This window comes from Bos javanicus, chromosome 24 (assembly GCF_032452875.1).
Source record: "Bos javanicus breed banteng chromosome 24, ARS-OSU_banteng_1.0, whole genome shotgun sequence".
NCBI classification, from domain to species: Eukaryota; Metazoa; Chordata; class Mammalia; order Artiodactyla; family Bovidae; genus Bos; species Bos javanicus.
Window position 1 is genome coordinate 35923051 of NC_083891.1, and position 20447 is coordinate 35943497.

Below are 20447 nucleotides of genomic sequence, written 5' to 3' on the forward strand. Positions count from 1 at the left end.
ACCCACTGCCATGCCTAGGAGAGAGTTTTCCCCAGGTTTTTGCATGGGGCTTAAAAAGTATAATTAAGATCACTTTGAATACTAATTTTGAGCTGTTGAGATAAGAGTGATTGTGACTTAGAAGTATATAAGTGAAAAATATTTACAAATCTTTTAGAAAAGATTTCTTACCTGTCTAAATTCAAGTTAAACTTAAATTATAAAAACACTAGTTTAGTTTTTACTGTTTATGAATAAAAAAAGAGTAAACAGTTTTTACTATTTATGAGATTAGATAAAAAGCATTTAAGATCAGAAAGGCTTTTGTTTAAACTCAAGCGTCCTCTAATTTGTGTGATCCTGGAATGATTACCTCTGTGATTTAATTTTCTGATTTTTATTATTATTTTTTTTTCTCATTAAACTTTTTTTAATGGGTCTCAAATTCTGTGACAGATTTTTGGTCAAGTTGTTTTCATTAAAAAGTACTGACTTTAAAAACTAATAACTTAAATTGCCACACACAAAACATATGGTCCACAAAAACATTCTCCTTTCCTTCTGAAGGTTTTAGGATGCATTGTTATCATTAACCAGTCTTTTACTATTAAACTTAGATGGCCAATTGAGACAAACAGTTCTGAGACCATTCTTCCACCACTGATTAAGACTGGGGTGGCAGGTATTGGGGATAATATTCATTTAGCCTTCTGAGCTTTCTGGGCAGACTTGGTGACCTTGCCAGCTCCAGCTGCCTTCTTGTCCACTTCTTCGATGACACCCACAGCGACTGTCTGTCTCATGTCACGCACAGCAAAACGGCCCAGAGGAGGATAATCAGAGAAGCTCTCGACACACATGGGCTTGGCAGAAACCATATCAATGATGGCAGCGTCACCAGATTTCAAGAATTTAGGGCCATCTTCCAGCTTTTTCCCAGAACAACGATCAATCTTCTCCTTCAGCTCAGCAAACTTGCAAGCAATGTGAGCTGTGTGACAGTCCAGCACAGGTGCATATCCAGCACTGATTTGGCCTGGATGGTTCAAAATAATCACCTGAGCTGTGAAGCCAGCAGCTTCCATGGGTGGATCATTTTTGCTGTCACCAGCCACATTGCCACGACAGACATCTTTGATAGACACATTCTTGACATTGAAGCTCACATTGTCTCCAGGAAGGGCTCCACTCAATGCTTCATGGTTTGCATTTCTACAGACTTCACTTCAGTTGTTACACTGACTGGAGCAAAGGTGACCACCATGCCAGGTTTGAGAACACCAGTCTCCACACGACTCACAGGGACAATACCAATACCACCAATTTTATAGACATCCTCGAGAGGCAAATGCAAGGGTCTATCAGTTGGGTGAGTTGGTGGCAGGATGCAATCCAGAGCTTCAAGCAGGGGGGTTCCACTGGCATTGCCGTCCTTATGGGTGACTTTCCATCCCTTGAACCATGGCATGTTAGCACTTGGCTCCAGCATGTTGTCACCATTCCAGCCAGAAATTGGCACAGATGCTACTGTGTCGGGGTTGTAGCCAATTTTCTTAATGTAGGTGCTGACTTCCTTAACAATTTCCTCGTATCTCTTCTGGCTATAGGGTGGCTCAGTGGAATCCATTTTGTTAACGCCAACAATTAGTTGTTTCACTCCCAGGGTGTAAGCCAGAAGGGCATGCTCACGGGTCTGCCCGTTCTTGCAGATACCGGCTTCAAATTCACCAACACCGGCAGCAACAATCAGGATGGCACAGTCAGCCTGGGATGTGCCTGAAATCATATTTTTGATGAAGTCTCTGTGTCCTGGGGCATCAGTGATGGTAACATAGTACTTGCTGGTCTCAAATTTCCACAGGGAGATATCAATGGTGATACCACACTCACGTTCAGCTTTAAGTTTGTCCAAGACCCAGGCATATTTGAAGGAGCCCTTTCCCATCTCGGCAGCCTCCTTCTCGAACTTTTCAATTGTTCTCTTGTCGATCCGGTCACATTTGTAGATCAGATGGCCAGTCGTGGTAGACTTCCCTGAATCTACGTGCCCAATGACAACGATGCTGATGTAGATCTTTCCTTTTTCTTTTCCTTTCTGATTTTGGCTCAAGTTTAACAGTGGTTTTCACGACACCTGTGTCCTGGCGGTAAACCCATTGCGAAAAAGCTAATTTTCTGATTTTTAAAATGGATATAACATAACTCAGTCAGATTCAAATAAGGATTCATGTGGAGCACAACATAATCCATAAAACACTATACTGACGTAAGGTGTAATACTTATTATTGTTATGAAATTTGAAAAAGAACATATGAGTCTATTTGAATGCGATCCTCTAGTTGTATGAAAAGTTGAGTTGATTATTGTACCTCTAAATCCCATGGATGGAGGAGCCTGGTAAGCTGCAGTCCATGGGGTCCCTAAGAGTTGGACACGACTGAGCGATTTCACTTTCACTTTTCACTTTCATGCATTGGAGAAGGAAATGGAAACCCACTCCAGTGTTCTTGCCTAGAGAATTCCAGGAATTGGGGAGCCTGGTGGGCTGCCGTCTATGAGGTCTCACAGAGTCGGACACAACTGAAGCGACTTAGTAGCAGCAGCAGCAGCAGCAGCAGCAGCAGCAGGGTTTTACCACTGTCAGTTTGTACAATCACTGGCTGATCAAGAAAAAATTATACATCAATTTCAATAATGCACATTATTATTAGCTTTCCAAACTAATCTGGAGCACAGAGGTCCCTCAGTGTTCAGAACTCATAAGATTTGTTGTTTATAACAGTGGTTCACAGATTTGGCTACACCTCAAAATCAGAGGAAAAAATGAAAAAAAAACAACAACAACAAACCCGGGCTCTATGATGAAATACTCTGATTCCATAAAAACCAAAACAAAACAAAATAAAAAACAGAAAACCGTTCCTAGTGATTCCGATTACTACCCAGGTTTGGACACCACTAGCGTATGCCAGTCTTTTGATAGTCGGGATGGGCTTCCCCAGCGGCTCAGTGGTGAAGATTCTGTGTGCAGTGCAGGAGCCACAGGTTCAGTTCCTGGTTCAGGAAGACCCTCTGGAGGAGGGCATGACAACGCACTCCAGCATTCGTGTCTGAAGAATTCATGGACAGTGGAGCCTGGTGGGCTACAGTCCATGGAGTCGCAAAAGAGCTGGACACACAATTTAGTGACTCCACAACAGTAACCACAGCTTGTCTTGAATAGTGCAGTTGATGATGTTTACATAGAGAAAAGTCTGGATTGTTCACAGACCACAAGTAGTGGTTTGTACTTCAATTACTTGGAGAGGTAATAGCAAGATATTAATTATTTATAATACATGTTTAGAACACTTAGAACTTGGAAAAAACCATAGAAATTATCTTCTTCAACTTCTCTTTTTTTTCGCTCCCCCAAATGAAGAAACTTAGGCTGAAAGAAGTTAAAAGACCCTTCCGAAGGTGACTGTACTAGCCTCCTAGGACTAGAATTCCCAGATTTTGCATTTTTGCTCTATTCATGGTAATTCTACAGACACAACTGAAATTCACAAATAGTCAAATCCCTAATTTTACCAAGAATTCCATCTTCTGTCTTTTACTATAATTCTTAATAAGTGGCAAAATGTACTATAAATTAAATATAATTTAAATTATAGTCTAGAATCATTATAGTTAATTATATATAGTATAGGGGCTTCCCCAGTGGTTCAGCAATAAAGAATCTGCCTGTACTTCAGGAGAGGGGGCAGGAACTGCTGGTTTGACCCCTGGGTCAGGAAGATCTCCTGGAGAAAGAAATGGCAACCCACTCCAATATTCTTGTCTGAGAAATACCATGGACAAAGGAGCCTGGTGGGCTACAGTCCATGGGATCGCAAAAGAGTTGGACATGATTTAGTGACCAAACAGCAACATATATAGTATGTCTAGTAATTATACATCATATATTATTATAGTCATTAATTATAGACTCTAAGTAAAATTCCCCCCTATGAATAGTATATGGCGAGTGTGCTAAGTATCTTCAAAATGAGAAAAGTGAAGGAAAAACCACCTAAATCAATAAGAGTGTTTGTACCCTCATTGTTTTTATGCTGCTTTTTATGCTCTTGCTTATAACACCCAGCATGGGAATTACTGTAACGTTAACCTCCTCCAGCATCATCAATAGGACTGATTTAAACTAATGTGAACAAGTTAGATATTAAAATGCATAATAAAAATCATATAGAGAAGCAAAAAAAAATTTCACCTTGTTAAATAATAAAGCATTTTTCTACTTGAGGTTTCACACATCTATGCATTAATAGGAAGAAATGGCTCTTATATTGGAAAGTAGGCTGGTTATGTTTCAGGAACTACACATTTCAGAAGATTCCATTTCTCCTAAATTCCTCTTTCATCTGTTTCTGAAGCAGCATAAGTCGTCTGTTTCTTTGCTATTCCTACTTAATGCTACATTTAAGGTGTAGATTATGTCTAATTCATCTTTGAGTTTTTATTACCTACCTCATAACTGACTATCAAGAAATATCTGTCCAACTGAACTGGTAAGGGAAGAAAGCAAAAATCTTGAGAACCAGAGTTAAACAGCACTTTTTCCCCCACTTCAAAGCTATTTTTATTTTCAGCAGTATTCCAATGAAAACTTTTTTGTGCTAAAACTTACACAGAAATTGGTTTCTTTGCTTTTTTTAATCAGAGTAATTTTGATTTGACATTTGACAATGAAATATGTAATAATCAATAGATGATAATGTTTTGAGTTTTAAGGACTACAGATTAGACTGCTATTTGAAATAGGTGTATTAAAAACCAGACTGCTAAAATAGAAGTAATAATTAAAATAGAAAGTAAATAATTAAAAAAGAAAGTAAATAATTAAAATAGAAAGACTGATAAAATAGAAGCAAAAATCCTCTCTTTCAGCCACTGTCCCAGATAATGAGGATACAAAAAGAGTTTCAAGTCTGTATCCTCCCCAGGGGGAAAGTAGAATATGGACTTAAACACATGCTAGCAGGTGGAAACTTTAGGAAGAAAAACAACGGAGTGAAGGGTTAGAGATGGGAGAAGGGTAGTGCATTCATACAGTGGTCACAAAGACTCTGAGGATGTATGTTTAAATCAGCTAACAATGTGATCACCAAGCATAAGTCATTGTGGAGGTAGTGTATGCAGTCAAGTTGTTGACCCCTTATTTTGTCAACAAAATACCGAATATTTTTAAAAGCAGAAGTTAATTTTTGAATACTACCATTACCAGCACACCATAATTCATCTCTTATGCTTCTTCCTATCATTAACTATTGCTCATGCAAAAGATAGTGCAGGTTTTTTCTAATTTTTATTACCAAAATTTGATACTAATTTTGCCTGTTTTCAAACTTTATGTAGCTGGAATTATCTGGTAGGTATCTTTTAAGGTTGATATCTTCTCAACAAGTTTGTGGGATTCAGTATATACTGTTTTCTTTAGGAATAGTGTGTTCATATTCCTTAAGGTATTGTTTTTAAGGTATTATTAAAGTATTATTAAGGTATTATTAATTTTACCTTATTAATAAGGTATTAATAATACCTTATTAAGGTATTATTCATTTTGCTGGATGTTTGGGTGTTGCTGGTTTCAGTTATTCTGAATAATGCTTTTGTGAATATGCTTGTATGTATCTTTCAGGGTACATATTATGCATTTCTGTTCGGTATGTCCACTTGGGGTAGAATTGCTTTCCAAAGTGGTTTTTACAATTTAGTCCCAGCAGCATTAAATCAGAGTTCCCATTGCTCTATACCTACACTAATGCTCTACCACTGTGTTGCTTGTAAAACTATCTGTGTTTGTAATTGGTGTTTCCTTGATGATTATTCATGTTGTATTCCTTTTCATTTCTTTATTTGCCAGTGTGATATCCACTTTTGTGAATGATCTGTTTGAATCTTATGCCTCTGTTTTAGAGTTGAGTTATTTATATTTTTCTTCCTGATTTATAGTTCTTTATATGCACGAGACACATGTATTTAAGATATCTTTCCCACACTTCTACTTGCACATTCACTCACTTGGTTCTTGGCCTTTTGGCTAAAATCAAGTATAGTATGGGGGCTTCCCAGGTGGCACAGTTGAGTTCAGTTGCTCAGTCGTGTCCAACTCTTTGTGATCCCGTGCATGGACTACAGCATGCCAGGCTTCCCTGTCCATTATCAACTCCCGGAGTTCACTCAAACTCATGTCCATTGAGCCGGTGATGCCATCCCAGGTGGCACAGTGGTAAAGAATCTGCCTACCAATGCAGGAGATGCAAGAGATGTGGGTTTTATCCCTGGAGTAGGAAATGGGAACTCGCTCCAGTATTCTTGCCTGAATAACTCCGTGGACAGAGGAGCCTGGTGGCCTACAGTTCAGGGATCGCAAAGAGCTGGACACAACTGAGCAACTACACGCACACACACACAGCACAGAAGGATGTCCTTGGATGAACAGAAGTTTTTAATTTTAATGAACTCCAGTGCTTTCCTTTGAGAAGTCTTTGAAAAAGTCTTTTAAAAATCTTCATCTGTACCAAAGTCTTGAAATTATCTTTGGATATTTTTATTTAGAAATAGTTCTCTCTTTCAAATTTAGGCTGTAATGCACCATTAATTGATTTGTGTATGTGAAATGAAGAAAGAAAAACAATGGTTTTGTTTCTCCATTTAAAGTGAAAGATATTTTAGACCTCATTTGTATTTATTTACAAGTTTTCCCATCTCACAGATAAGGAAATTGAGGCCCAGTTTGGACAAAGACTGCTCAGATCCCCTAGATTTTTGATGACTTGCAACTAGAACCTGGTTTCTTAGTCCCCAGCCCAGTGATTTTTCCGTAATACCAAGCTCTCCTTTATCAGTTTTTGCACAGGAAATCTCTTGCAGGGGGATAAGGCTCTGCAATTTTGGCCTGAGAGGATGGATGAAAAATGAGAAGGACAAGGTTATTCCTTTGCAGAGACAATGAAGAGAAATTATATTCGACAATATTAATGAGATCTTGACGTAGTTCTTGTTCACTGAAGTGTCTATAAAAACATATTTTAATAACTTTACCTGTCGGCTTTTAGTCTCAGAACAATCTACTAAGAAAAAGAGGGTAAGGAATTATCTTGAAATTGCTTTTTCACAGCGAAGCATGCTGTTTTACCTTACCCTGTACATCTATTTCATGGCTATAATAGCTTTCAGAAGTTCAATAAATTGTTGAAAAACACCTGTTAACTACAATGTCTTTTTTTTTTAACGCTTGAAGTATAATTCAGCTGAGGTTTCCTTTATCTGTTACTGACTCCTATGGTTCTTTTCTAGTGAGATAAATGAGTGAGACAAGTGTATGTGTATCCTAAAAAATTATATACCTTGGTCATTTTGATTATATATCTTGAGAAAGGTATTTAACATTCTCTGTGAATCACTGGAACTCAGCTTTTTGTTGGCCATAATCTATTGCACTCTTTTTGAGTATGTCTGCATGGCATGTGGTCATAATTTCTCTTTGACATTTCATACTTTTTTCAGCCTAAAACCAAATTTAAGAAAATTCCATAAGAGAGAAATACAAAAATGAGATTATATTTTAAGTATACCAGTGTCTGTTAATTGTACTACTGGAGCAGAGATAAGGGCCATGTTTCTTGTTAATTATTTTGATTTGGGATATTAAATAATGAACTTGGAAGGAAAACAATGTAATTGTGATGATGGGAATCACAGTATAATTATAATATAATTCTATCCTATCCTCCACTTTCTATGTACATTGGGTTGAATGAGCAGAGGCTAATTGAGAGAGAGAAATCTTTGTGGTAAAGGTTAAAGTAAATAAAGGAATTTGGAAGAGCTTTTATCTGAATATGTATCAAAAGCAGAAGATATTACCTTGATGTGACCAAGGTCTTGTGACTTCAGAAACCTGATGCATGTGTGGTTTTTCTTAACTCTTGAAGGTAGTTTCATGGAGTCATAGATCAGGAAGAGACTTGCAAAGCATCTCCTCCACCACACTCCTGCATCACTCATTGTCTCCAGAGGAATTGTATTGAAAATCTCTCAGAAGACATGATCTACTTATTACAAAGGTAGAACTTTCCAAATGTGGTTCTTAGTAGCTTTTTTTTTTTCTTATGTCTTGTCACTCAACACGTGGGCAGGTTTTTTTGTGTCTAGCATCTGTTATTCAAGCCTTCCTCTCTTTTTAACCTTCAGTTCAGTTCAATCGCTCAATCGTGTCTGACGCTTTGTGACCCCATGGACCGCAGCACGCCAGGCCTCCCTGTCGATCACCAACTCCCAGAGTCCACCCAAACCCATGTCCATTGAGTTGGTGATGCCATCCAACCATCTCATCCTCTGTCGTCCCCTTCTCCTCCTGCCCTCAATCTTTCCCAGCATCAGGGTCTTTTCAAATGAGTCAGCTCTTCACATCAGGTGGCCAAAGTATTGGCGTTTCAGCTTCTACATCAGTCCTACCAATGAACACCCAGGACTGACCTCCTTTAGGATGGACTGGTTGGATCTCCTTGCAGTCCGAGGGACTCTCAAGAGTCTTTGCCAACACCACAGTTCAAAAGCATCAATTCTTCAGCACTCAGCTTTGTTTATAGTACAACTCTCACATCCATACATAACTACTAGAAAAACTATAGCTTTGACTAGATGGACTTTTGTTGGCAAAGTAAAGTCTCTGCTTTTTAATATGCTGTCTAGGTTTAACCTTCAGGGAAAATGTAAAACAGTTTGATATCCTTTTCTAAATTCACAGAGTTACCACTGACCTTATGTTTTCTTAAATCCCTACAGAATCTGTAGTTCACTGACCCTCATGAATAGTTTTGTCCCTTAGGACTTGGGGATTTGGAGGAAGGCAGGTTGCTGGCTTGAGTGATTAGAAATAAATCCATGCACATAATATTTGGATGCTCAGTGGAATTCCGAGACGTTTATAAAGTTCTGTTGACACAGATTGTGGCTTTTACAACCAGAGTGTAACTTGAAGATATATTACACCCATAGCAAATTTGGGGATGTAGCCCCCTAAATATAAGTCACATATAATGCATCTAAGGAACTTAACCTATGCCTTATGGCATGTGGTGATATATATGAGTGTTACATCTTCAGGAACTAGGATTGTTAAGCTTATACAACTAAAGGGTGTAAAATTTCTCTGCAGAGTAGCTAAGAGGTGATGTTATTCGTAGTAGAGTTTTCAGCATGTGGACCATGATCCACTATTGAATTATGTCTCATCTTGTCTCTAATTATTTCTTGGCCTACTGATGGAACAGACAATGTGTATTATACTTATTTTTGATGAAAAAGAGACTCAACATTCTCAGACTTGCTATTTGCTTCCACAGAACTCTGTTATAATAGAATATAACCTCGACTTGCCATGCATCACTCACCTGAACCCATTTTAAATGACACCAATAAATCCTAATTATTTAAGTGTATATAAAGATTTTCTGAGGTGTGAAATGCTGGATTAACAAGCATATATATGGCTTGTATAATCTCCATCAGATTACAGATGGTTTGAGAGGTGAAAAATTTTAGGTTAAGGAGTATTATTTTTCTGCATTTTTGGAAGTCTAGACAGTTTCTATTTGAGTTGTTTACCAAACCAAGAGTACTGCAAACTGCTATTTATTATGTTATATTGTTAAGAGAAAGCTAAAAAAGCCAAAGTTATTCAAGATACTGTGTGACAGATTTTGAAGATAGGAAACAAGTAGTGTACTGTGACAAAAATCAGATCTTAGAAGACAACCAGCATGGTGAGACTAATGATGTTCTCCACTTTTCATTGAGAAAGCTCATTTGCTCCGTGGAAGAGCATCTTTATATTATATCCTTAAATGACATGCGTGTGTAGAAATAAAGCAGAAGAAAATGTTCTTTGAAAAATGAGTCATAATGGCAGCAAGTAATATTTGAATTTTGCTTTAATGCTTACCAGATAAATGTCATTCTAGGGCTGTATTCATTGGTAATTATCTGGTAGTTATGTTTGAGTATTCTTACTAATTAGGAACTGGATAAATAAAGTGAGAAAGATATCTATATTCTACATATGCCTGTGCCTACATATTAGATGACATCATATAAATGGTAAGGTTTCTCAGATATAGCAGGTACTATGGTTGTCTCATTTGATCATAACGAGTTCAGAGAACACCTCTTTGGGGCTTCCCAGGGGGTGCTAGTGGTAAAGAACCTGCCTGCCAATGCAGGAGATGTTAAGGCATGCAGGATGGCTCCCTGCGTCAGGAAGGTCCCCTGGTGAAGGGCATGGCAACCCACTCCAGTATTCTTGCCTGGAGAATCCCATGGAGAGAGGAGCCTGGCGGGCTACGGGGTCCACATAGTTGGACACGACTGAAGCAACTGAGCATGCACGCATGAAAGAAGAAAGGAAGACAAGTATATATTTATAGAGTGTGTTATATTAACCTTCTTATTTGCTATTTCTGGGTCTCTCAATTTCTTCTCATGACTTTGAGTTACCATCTGGTGTCGTTTTCTTATTCCAATATGGCTTTGTTTTTATAAAGCTCTTCTGTGCTGCTATTGTCAAATACATTACATTTCTATATGTTATTGGCCCAACAGTACAATTATATACATATTGTCTTATGCAACTGCATTTAAATCAGTTAAGGAAAAAAACATGCAGTTAAACTATCTTATAATTATCAACAGAATTGCTTTTACTAGCACTTTGTTTTTTTTTGTGTGTAGATTCAAATTATTGTCTAATAATCTTGCTTTTAGTCTAAACAATTTCCCTTAGTATTTCTTGTAAAGTAGGTCTGCTAGTAACAGATTCTCAGTTTTTGTCTATGTACAAATATTTCTTTCTCCTTTTCTTCTGATACTCGCATTATGCATATGTTGGTATGGTTAATGGTGTCCCATCTTTCTCTGAGATTCTATTCCTTTTTCTTCTTTCTTTTTGCCCTATGTTTTACAGATTGCAAAGTCTCTATCAATCTATCTTCAGATGTGCTGATTCTTCTACCAGCTCAGATCTGTTGAGCCCCGCTAGTTAAATTTTCATTTCTGGTTATTATTCTTTTCAACTCCAAAATGTCTATATTTTTGGATTTATAATTTCTGTCTCTTTGTTGGTACCATATTTGATGAGACATAGTCATCATATGTTTCTTTAATTCTTTAAGAATGATTTTCTTTAGATCTTTGAACATGTTTATAATAGTTACCTTGAAGTCTTTGCTAACTCCAACATCTGGGTCCCCTCAAGGACAATTTCTATTCCCCTCTGTCTGCCTTGTGTATGGGTTTCTGTTTCTTTGAATAGCTCATATATTCCCTACATACATTGTGGCAACTCTGGATACTGACCCTTTGAGCCAACAGACTTGCTATTGTTCGCTTCATTTGTTTACTGCTTTGGTTGAACTAGTTCAGTGAGATCTATGTCCCGTGAAATGTACAACTGCTGATATCTCCTGAGAGGGCACAATTTTGATTATCCGGGGTGATCTGGTTTAGCTAAGTTCTCTTTGACTTTCTCTATTCACATCATAGTCTCCTGTAGCTTCCAGTAATTGCTAGCTGATTGCTATATTGTTTTTGATAAACCATGGGTTGTTGATTGTTCCACATTCTGATTCAATTAAAGTTAAGTTCCTCAACATAGACAGGCTGTTGCCAGTCTTTTTGTTGAGGCTTTTTGTCACCTCTCATGGGCAGAACCTCTATCCTATGGAGCAGGAACTGGTTGAGGAATGGAGAACTCACTCTTCACTTGCTGCCCTACCTAGATCCTATGGAGACACGACTCTGTTTTTGTGTGTGGGTGGGGAAGAGGCAAGTATAGGTGCCACTGTCTGACTGTGGCTAATACCCAGTTTTGAGCTTCTCTGATAGCTCCATTGGTAAAGAATCTGCCTGCAATGCAGGAGACCCAGATTTGATTTCTGGGTCAGGAAGATCCCGTGGAGAAGGGAATGGCTACCCACTCCAGTATTCTTGCCTAGGAATTCCCATGGACAGAGGAGCCAGGCAGGCTACAGTCCATGGAGTTGCAAAGAGTTGACATGACTGAGCAACTAAACAACAACACAAGAAAACAGAGGCTCAGAGAGGTAACATGACTCGCCCAAGCAGAAAAGTGGCTAATGGCAAGATCAGGAAATCATTTTTTTTTGACTCTTAGGTGCTTTTTTTTTTTTTTTTTAACATTTTAAACAACATACTTGAAACAAATTTCATCAAGGAAAAGCTAAACAAGTTTCATTGAATCATTTTTTTTTTCAATACAATTGGCATGGAGTTAAAATAGTGACTTTTGGGCTTTAAATATGTGCTCTATGAAAACCTATCTTTGTACACAATAAGAATATGAAGATGATTTCTCTTTCCTCGAAATTGTAGGTTGTCTGGGATACAAACACAAGGGCTGCCATGTCGCCCAAAATGCACACTGAAGCATGCCAAGGCAGGCTCCCCCAGCTTTCGGGGTCTCTATGGGCCTCATTAATTTGATGTGCTTTGCTTCTATGACAATAGAACACTTGCCTAGTCAATTACTTGCACCTGCATTTTGCAGCTTGTCACATTCCTCCTCTCCTTTAGGATCTGGAAATAACTGGGAAAGAAAAGCTTTGTTAAAAGGAGACACCTCCAGATTTGTTTTTCTCTTGCACCCTACAAAAGGATGTACATTTGCCTTAAATAAGCAAACATTCATTTAACATTTAGAAATTATTTTAAATTGCGATATATGGAAACATCTAAGCCTTCGGAATAGGCAAACTCTGTGGTATAATTTCACTTATCTCTTCCTTTGCTTTTTAATACAGTTTTTTGTTTGTTTGTACATGTAAAGATAAACCAGTGTAGTCTCTCTATGCTTGCAAGCATTAGACCAGTAAATACTGCCAACTACAATATTTGATAATAACTATTGTTGGAATAGTTTTATTCCAGAATGACATTGTCATTAGTGTATTTCTTTTTGTTGTTTATTTAGTAACATTGGACTCTTTTGTTACCCCATGGACTGTAGCCCCCAGGCTCCTCAGTCCATGGGATTCTCCAGGCAAGAATACCGGAGTGGGTTGCCATGCCCTCCTCCAGGGGATCTCCCTGACCCAGGGATTGAACCCCTGTCTTACTTTTTCTCTTGTTCACACATGCCCCCTCTTCTCACTTTTGTCACCACAGAGTAAATGTAGCCTTGTATGGAGTGGCCTATAAATGGAATCATATGGCTGTGTCCATTTCTATTTAGTTTTGTTCACTCAACATTATGTCCAGTAAGTTTTACCATGTGCTACACTTTGAAGTGGGCTTCCCAAGTTGCGCTAGTGGTAAAGAATCTGTCTGCCAGTGCAGGAGACATAAGAGACACAGGTTCAATTCCTGGGTCAGGAAGATCCCCTGGAGGGGGAATCCCCTGGAGTGGACAAACCACTTCAATATTCATGCATAGAGAATCCCATGGATGGAGTAGCCTGGTGGGCTACAGTCCTGTTCAATTCAGTTGCTCAGTTGTGTCTGACTCTTTGTGACCCCATGGACTGCAACATGCCAGGCTTCCCTGTCCTTCACCAACTCCTGGAGCTTGCGCAAACTCACGTCCATTGAGTCGGTGATGCCATCCAACCATCTAATTCTCTGTCGTCTCCTTCTCCTCCCACCTTCAGTCATTCCCAGCATCAGGGTCTTTTCCAAGGAGTCAGTTCTTTGCATCAGGTGGCCAAAGTATTGGAGCTTCAGCTTCAGCATCAGTCCTTCCAATGAATATTCAGGACTGATTTCCTTTACGATTGACTGGTTTGATCTCCATGCAGTCCAAGAGACTCTCAAGAGTCTTCTCCTAACACCATGGTTCAAAAGCATCAATTCATTGGCACTCAGTTTTGTTTATAGTCCAACTCTCACATCCATACATGACTACTGGAAAAACCATAGCTTTGACTGGTTGGACCTTTATTGGCAAAATAATGTCTCTGCTTTTTAATATGCTGTCTAGGTTGGTCATAGCTTTTCTTCCAAGGAGCAAGCCTCTTTTAATTTCATGGCTGCAGTCACCATCTGCAGTGATTTTGGAGCCCTCCAAAAATAAAGTTTCTCACTGTTTCCATTGTTTCCCCATCTATTTGCCATGAAGTGATGGGACCGGATGCCATGATCTTAGTTTTCTGAATGTTGAGTTTTTTTAAAATATAAATTTATTTATTTTAATTGGAGGCTAATTACAATATTTGAATATTGAGTTTTAAGCCAACTTTTAAACTCTCTTCTTTCACTTTCATCAAGGCTCTAGTTCTTCTTTGTTTTCTGCCATAACGGTAGTGTCATCTGCATTTCTGAGGTTATTGGTATTTCTTCCGGCAATCTTGATTCCAGCTTGTACTTTATCCAGCCCGGCATTTTGCATGATGTACTCTGCATTTAAGTTAAGTAAGCAGGGTCACAATATACAGCTTTGACATACTCCTTTCCCAATTTGGAGCTAGTCCATTGTTCCATGTCCAGTTCTAACTGCTGTTTCTTGACCTGCATACAGATTTCTCAGGAGGCAGGTCAGGTGGTCTGGTATTCCCATCTCTTGAAGAATTCTCCACAGTTGGTTGTGATCCACAGAGTCAAAGGCTTTGGTGTAGTCAAAAAAGCAGAAATAGATGTTTTTCTGGAACTCTCATGCTTTTTTGATGATCCAACAGATGTTGGCAATTTAATCTCTGATTCCTCTGTCTTTTCTAAATCCAACTTGAACATCTGGAAGTTCTCGATTCACATACTGTTGAAGCCTATCTTGGAGAATTTTGAGCATTACTTTGCTAGTGTGTGAGATTAGTGCAATTGTGTGATAATTTGAACATTCTTTGGCATTGCCTTTCTTTGGGATTGGAATGAAAACTGACCTTTTCCAGTCCTGTGGCCACTGCTGAGTTTTCCAAATTTGCTGGCATATTGAGTGCAGCACTTTCACAGCATCATTTTTTTTAATTTTATTTTATTTTTAAACTTTACATAATTGTATTAGTTTTGCCAAATATCAAAATGAATCCGCCACAGGTATACATGTGTTCCCCATCCTGAACCCTCCTCCCTCCTCCCTCCCCATATCATCCCTCTGGGTCATCCCAGTGCACTAGCCCCAAGCATCCAGTATCGTGTATCGAACCTGGACTGGCAACTCGTTTCTTACATGATATTTTACATGTTTCAATGTCATTCTCCCAAATCTTCCCACCCTCTGCCTCTCCCACAGAGTCCACTAGACTGTTCTATACATCAGTGTCTCTTTTGCTGTCTCGTACACCGGGTTATTGTGGATTTGAAATAGCTCCACTGGAATTCCATCACCTCCACTAGCTTTGTTTGTAGTGATGCTTCCTAAGGCCCACTTGACTTTGCATTCTAGGATGTCTGGCTCTAGGTGGATGAGCACACTATTGTGGTTATCTGGGTCATGAAGGTCTTTTTTGTATAGTTCTTCTGTGTATTCTTGCCGCTTCTTCTTAATATCATCTGCTTCTGTTAGGTCCATACCTTTTCTGTCCTTTATTGTGCCCATCTTTGCATGAAATGTTCCCTTGGTATCCCTAATTTTCTTGAGGAGATCTCTAGTCTTTCCCATTCTGTTGTTTTCCTCTATTTCTTTGCACTGATTGCTGAGGAAGGCTATAGTCCATAGGGTCACAAAGAGTTGGACACATCTGAGCAACTTAGCAAGCACATTTTGAGGTAGTTCATTATTTTAAATTGCTAAGTAGTGTTCAAGGTAAGAATAAGTCACAGATTATTTCTTCTTTTTACTCTTGATGGACAGAATGGTTATCCCCACTTCTTGCTATTATTAAAGTGGTTGTGACAATCTTGAACATAACTTGTGGACATGGGCGCTCATCTCCCGTGGATGTATACAAAGTAGTGAAATTGTTGGCTCATAGCCTAGGCATTTATTAAGTTTAAGGAGATACTGCCAAATAGAATTCAAAATTGATTTTACCAATATAAATCCCACTATCAATGTAAGAATATTTTATGTGTTCCATATTCCCATAATCACTTGGCCTCCTACTAGGTGGTATTGTTTTTTTAAAATGCATTTTTCAAATGTTCCTTTCTAGTGTATATAAATATAACTTACTTTTTTAAAAGCTTTATTGAAATATAATTCACCTACCATGTAATTCACCCATTTAAAATGTACTGTTCTGTGACTTTTAGTGTATTGAGAGTTGTCCAACTATCTCCATAATCTGTTTTAGAATATTTTCATCACCTTAAAGGAAACTCCATACCCTTTAGCCATCAGCTCCTAGTCCCCCATTCTCCCTCTTCATCCATCTGCAGCCCTAGAAATCAATAATCTACTTTCCATCTTTGTGGATTTACCTATTATGAGTATTTATTATAGATGAAATTTTATACTATGTGATCTTTATAATTGGCTTTAGCATATTTTCAAGGTTCATGTATGTTACAGCATGTGTTAATACTTCATTCTTTTATTGACAAATAATCTTCCATTTAATGAATATACCACATTTTACTTATTGATTCATTCATTTGATAACCATTGGATTTCTACTCACTTTTTGGAGTCTGTTTCACTCGAGTTTCTTGGATTTCTTAGTTCTCTGATGTGTTTTAGCAAGCCATGATTTTGTAGCTCTCATAACTTGTTTTGGGCTTCCCTGGTGACTCCAGTGGTAAAGAATCTGCCAGCAATGCAGAAGACCCAGGTTCAATCTCTGGGTCAGGAGATTGACCCATTGAAGGAAATGGCAACCCACTCCAGTATTCTTGCCTGGGAAATTCTTTGGACAGCAGAGCCTGGAGGGCTACAGTCCATGGGGTCACACAGAGTTGGACACAATACTTCCCAGTCAGATACAACCAACACTTTCACTTTTTCATTTAACAAAGTATTACCTGTGTTTAGATAGGTTTTATTCATTGTTTTTAAGTGCATATTTAATGCAATTATATTATTTTTATCTAACAAGGTTTTGCCAGTAAAAACTTTACAGTATCTATACTTTTTAGACATACAGAGAGTTGGTATTCTTGTTTCTTTCTCCAAAGCACCTTATTTGCTCTTGTCCCCGGGCCTTTGCATATGTCGTTCTCTCTATCTTGAAGACTTTTTGCCTCCCTCTTCCTGCTCTCACTTGCCTGAGTACTTTCTCCTACTCATCCTCAGGATTTGTCTTAGATGTTACTTTTCCAGGAAGCCCTTCTTGCCGCTCCGGGTCATGGTAGGTGCCTCCAGTCCCTTTAACACACTCCAGTACTACTCCAGGGTTTCCATGTTTCCCTTATCAAAACCCTCGTTAATCTCTTATGTGTACTGCATTTTGGTTTAGTTCCTTGTCTCCACCACTAACATGGATGCTTGGAACGGTAGATGTTTTGCCTCATCTTATGACACATCCCTAGATGCTGGTCCAGAGCCTAGTATGAGAAAGTTAATAAACATTTGTTAAATAAATACATGAAAGAATTGCCAGTCTCTCAATTTGTTCTCACCAAAATTATCAATAAGGACACTTTGATTTGTTGATTTCAAAGGACAGCTGTTTGTTGGTAAATGGAATATTTAATAGTGTTTTCCTTTTGGGCTAAGTGTTATCCATTTCAATGCTGTCAGCTGTCAAAGATGGAGATCAGCAAAGAGCTAAACATCTAAGCCACTATTCACTCCTTGACTCCCTTGATGCATGAAGATGTATTCCATAAAGACGGCTATTGATTTCCACCACTGGACTGCCAGGAAAGCCAGCAATAATTGCTTTAGGAATTTTGTCCATGAATATTTCCTGTTAATTTCCCAGGAGCAAGACCAGCTGCTCCTCTTCTCTCAACAAAGAATTAGAGAGCTGGGAATTAACATACTCATAATTTTTTTCTTTAGCAAGTCATTATTCATTTCAGTTGAGATAATGAAGAATAAGAAGCAAAACACAAAAGTAAAGCTTTTAAAAGATTCAAAAACTTACATATTTAAATAAAAAACAGACAAAGGTAAAAAAAATGTTAGCTGTATAGAAACACTACTCTTCCTATTTTTAAATATTTAATATCTTTTCAGGGTTTGGTTGCTTATCATTTTTCTTTTTTAAATTTTGAAATGTGTATTTATTTACACACATTTACATACAAAGTTATCACTCCTTACCTAGAATTCCTGTTCTCATCAGTTAGCACAGTAGACAACAGTTGTGTCTTACTTGTGAAAGTGAAAGTCGCTCAGTTGTGTCTGACTCTTTGAGACCCCATGGACTATTCAGTCCATGGAATTCTCCAGGCCAGAATACTGGAGTGGGTAGCCTTTCTCTTCTCCAATGGATCTTCCCAACCCAGGGATTGAACCCAAGTCTCTCACATTGCAGGTGGATTCTTTACCAGCTGAGCCACAAGGGAAGCCCTTCTTACTTGTATGTCTCCCCAACTGGACTCTGAGCTCCTAAGGATGGGGACTAGGATTTATTCATCACTGAAGCCCAGGACCCAGGCCAAGGTAGGGCAGAGTGGGGATTTGATATACTTGTTATTTTTCTTAATCAGTGGGTATAGGAAGAATCCTTATTACTCCCCCAAATCTTCCCTGTCTTTCACTCTGGCCCCCCACCCCATTTCCCACAAGTATGTAAAGGTTGAATAAGAAACATTAACGTTGAGATGGATCAGACATTTGGAAAACTGTACCAAGAATCCACATTGTCCAAGGTAATGTATAGGTGGTGCACGTGCTTTTCTTATTAGACCCTATAAGAAGAGCACTTCACTGCTGTTACTTGACCATTCCAGGAGTATGTTTCAGGCACATTCAAGAACTGATTCATAGGGCCAGGAAATGAAAAACATTTGGCTTAGGGGTAGGGTCTTTTTTATTTTTATTTTTGGAGTTTACTTCCTAACTTACAAGAGATGAATTACCATTTTATTTCCTTTCTGTGAAAGACTTTAAGTCATCATTTTGTTGATGTGTATTGTCAGTATGCTGGAGCTCATGAGAGCTCACTCTTCCCAATTCGACCTTCAGTGATGTCATACTGGTGGCTTAAAATTGGCTACAGTGGGAGTATTTACACTATGGAAATTGGCAAATACTACAAAACAGGAACTTCCTTTTCTCCATAGAGAGCTGGTTGTTTATTTTTCACCAGCACTCTATTTCATGTAGCAGCTAACCGTCCTTTAAAAACATTTTAAGCTGTGTGCCAATATCCCTTCCTTTTAGGAAGCCTTCTTTCTCAATCCATATGATTCTGGTATGGCTGTCAATCCCAAAGCCCCCATCTCTTTAATCACACAGGTGAACTAAAGTTTATCTGTTTTATGAACATGTTTTTTTGGTATGTTTTCATTGGCTCTCAGTTCAGTTCAGTTCAGTCACTCAGTCGTGTCCGACTCTTTCTGACCCCATGAACTGCAGCACGCCAGGCCTCTCTGTCCATCACCAGCTCCTGGAGTCCACCCAAACCCATGTCCATCGAGTTGGTGATGCCATCCAACCATCTCATCCTCTGTCGTCCCCTTCTCCTCCTGCCCTCAATCTTTCCCAGCATCAAGGTCTTTTCAAATTAGTCAGCTCTTTGGATCAGGTGGCCAAAGTATTGGAGTTTCAGCTTCAACATCAGTCCTTCCAATGAACACCCAGGGCTGATCTCCTTCAGAATGGACTGGTTGGATCTCCTTGCAGTCCGAGGGACTCTCAAGAGTTTTCTCCAACACCACAGTTCAAAAGCATCAATTCTTCTGCGCTCAGCTTTCTTTATAGTCCAACTCTCACATCCATACATGACCACAGGATAAACCATAGCCTTGACTAGATGGACCTTTGTTGACAAAGTAATGTCTCTGCTTTTGAATATGCTATCTAGGTTGGTCATAACTTTCCTTCCAAGGAGTAAGTGTCTTTTAATTTCATGGCTGCAATCACCATCTGCAGTGATTTTGGAGCCCAGAAAAATAAAGTCAGCCACTGTTTCCACTGATTCCCCATCTATTTGCCATGAAGTGATGGGACCGGATGCCATGATCTTCGTTTTCTGAATGTTGAGCTTTAAGCCAACTTTTTCACTCTCCTCTTTCACTTTCATCAAAAGGCTTTTGAGTTCCTCTTCACTTTCTGTCATAAGGGTGGTGTCATCTGCATATCTGAGGTTGTTGATATTTCTCCTGGCAATCTTGATTCCAGCTTGTGCTTCTTCCAGTCCAGCGTTTCTCATAATGTACTCTGCATAGAAGTTAAATAAGCAGGGTGACAATATACAGCCTTGATGTACTCCTTTTCCTGTTTGGAACCAGTCTGTTGTTTCATGTCCAGTTCTGACTGTTGCTTCCTGACCTGCATACAGATTTCTCAAGAGGCAGATCAGGTGGTCTGGTATTCCCATCTCTTTCAGAATTTTCCACAGTTTATTGCGATCTACACAGTCAA

General features: G+C 38.8%; 1 pseudogene; it reads right to left on the reverse strand.

Annotated features, from left to right (window-relative positions):
* Window positions 1–360: 360 nt before the first annotated feature.
* The window catches only part of LOC133237404 (elongation factor 1-alpha 1-like), an 89506-nt pseudogene continuing 69419 nt past the window's right edge, over window positions 361–20447 (reverse strand).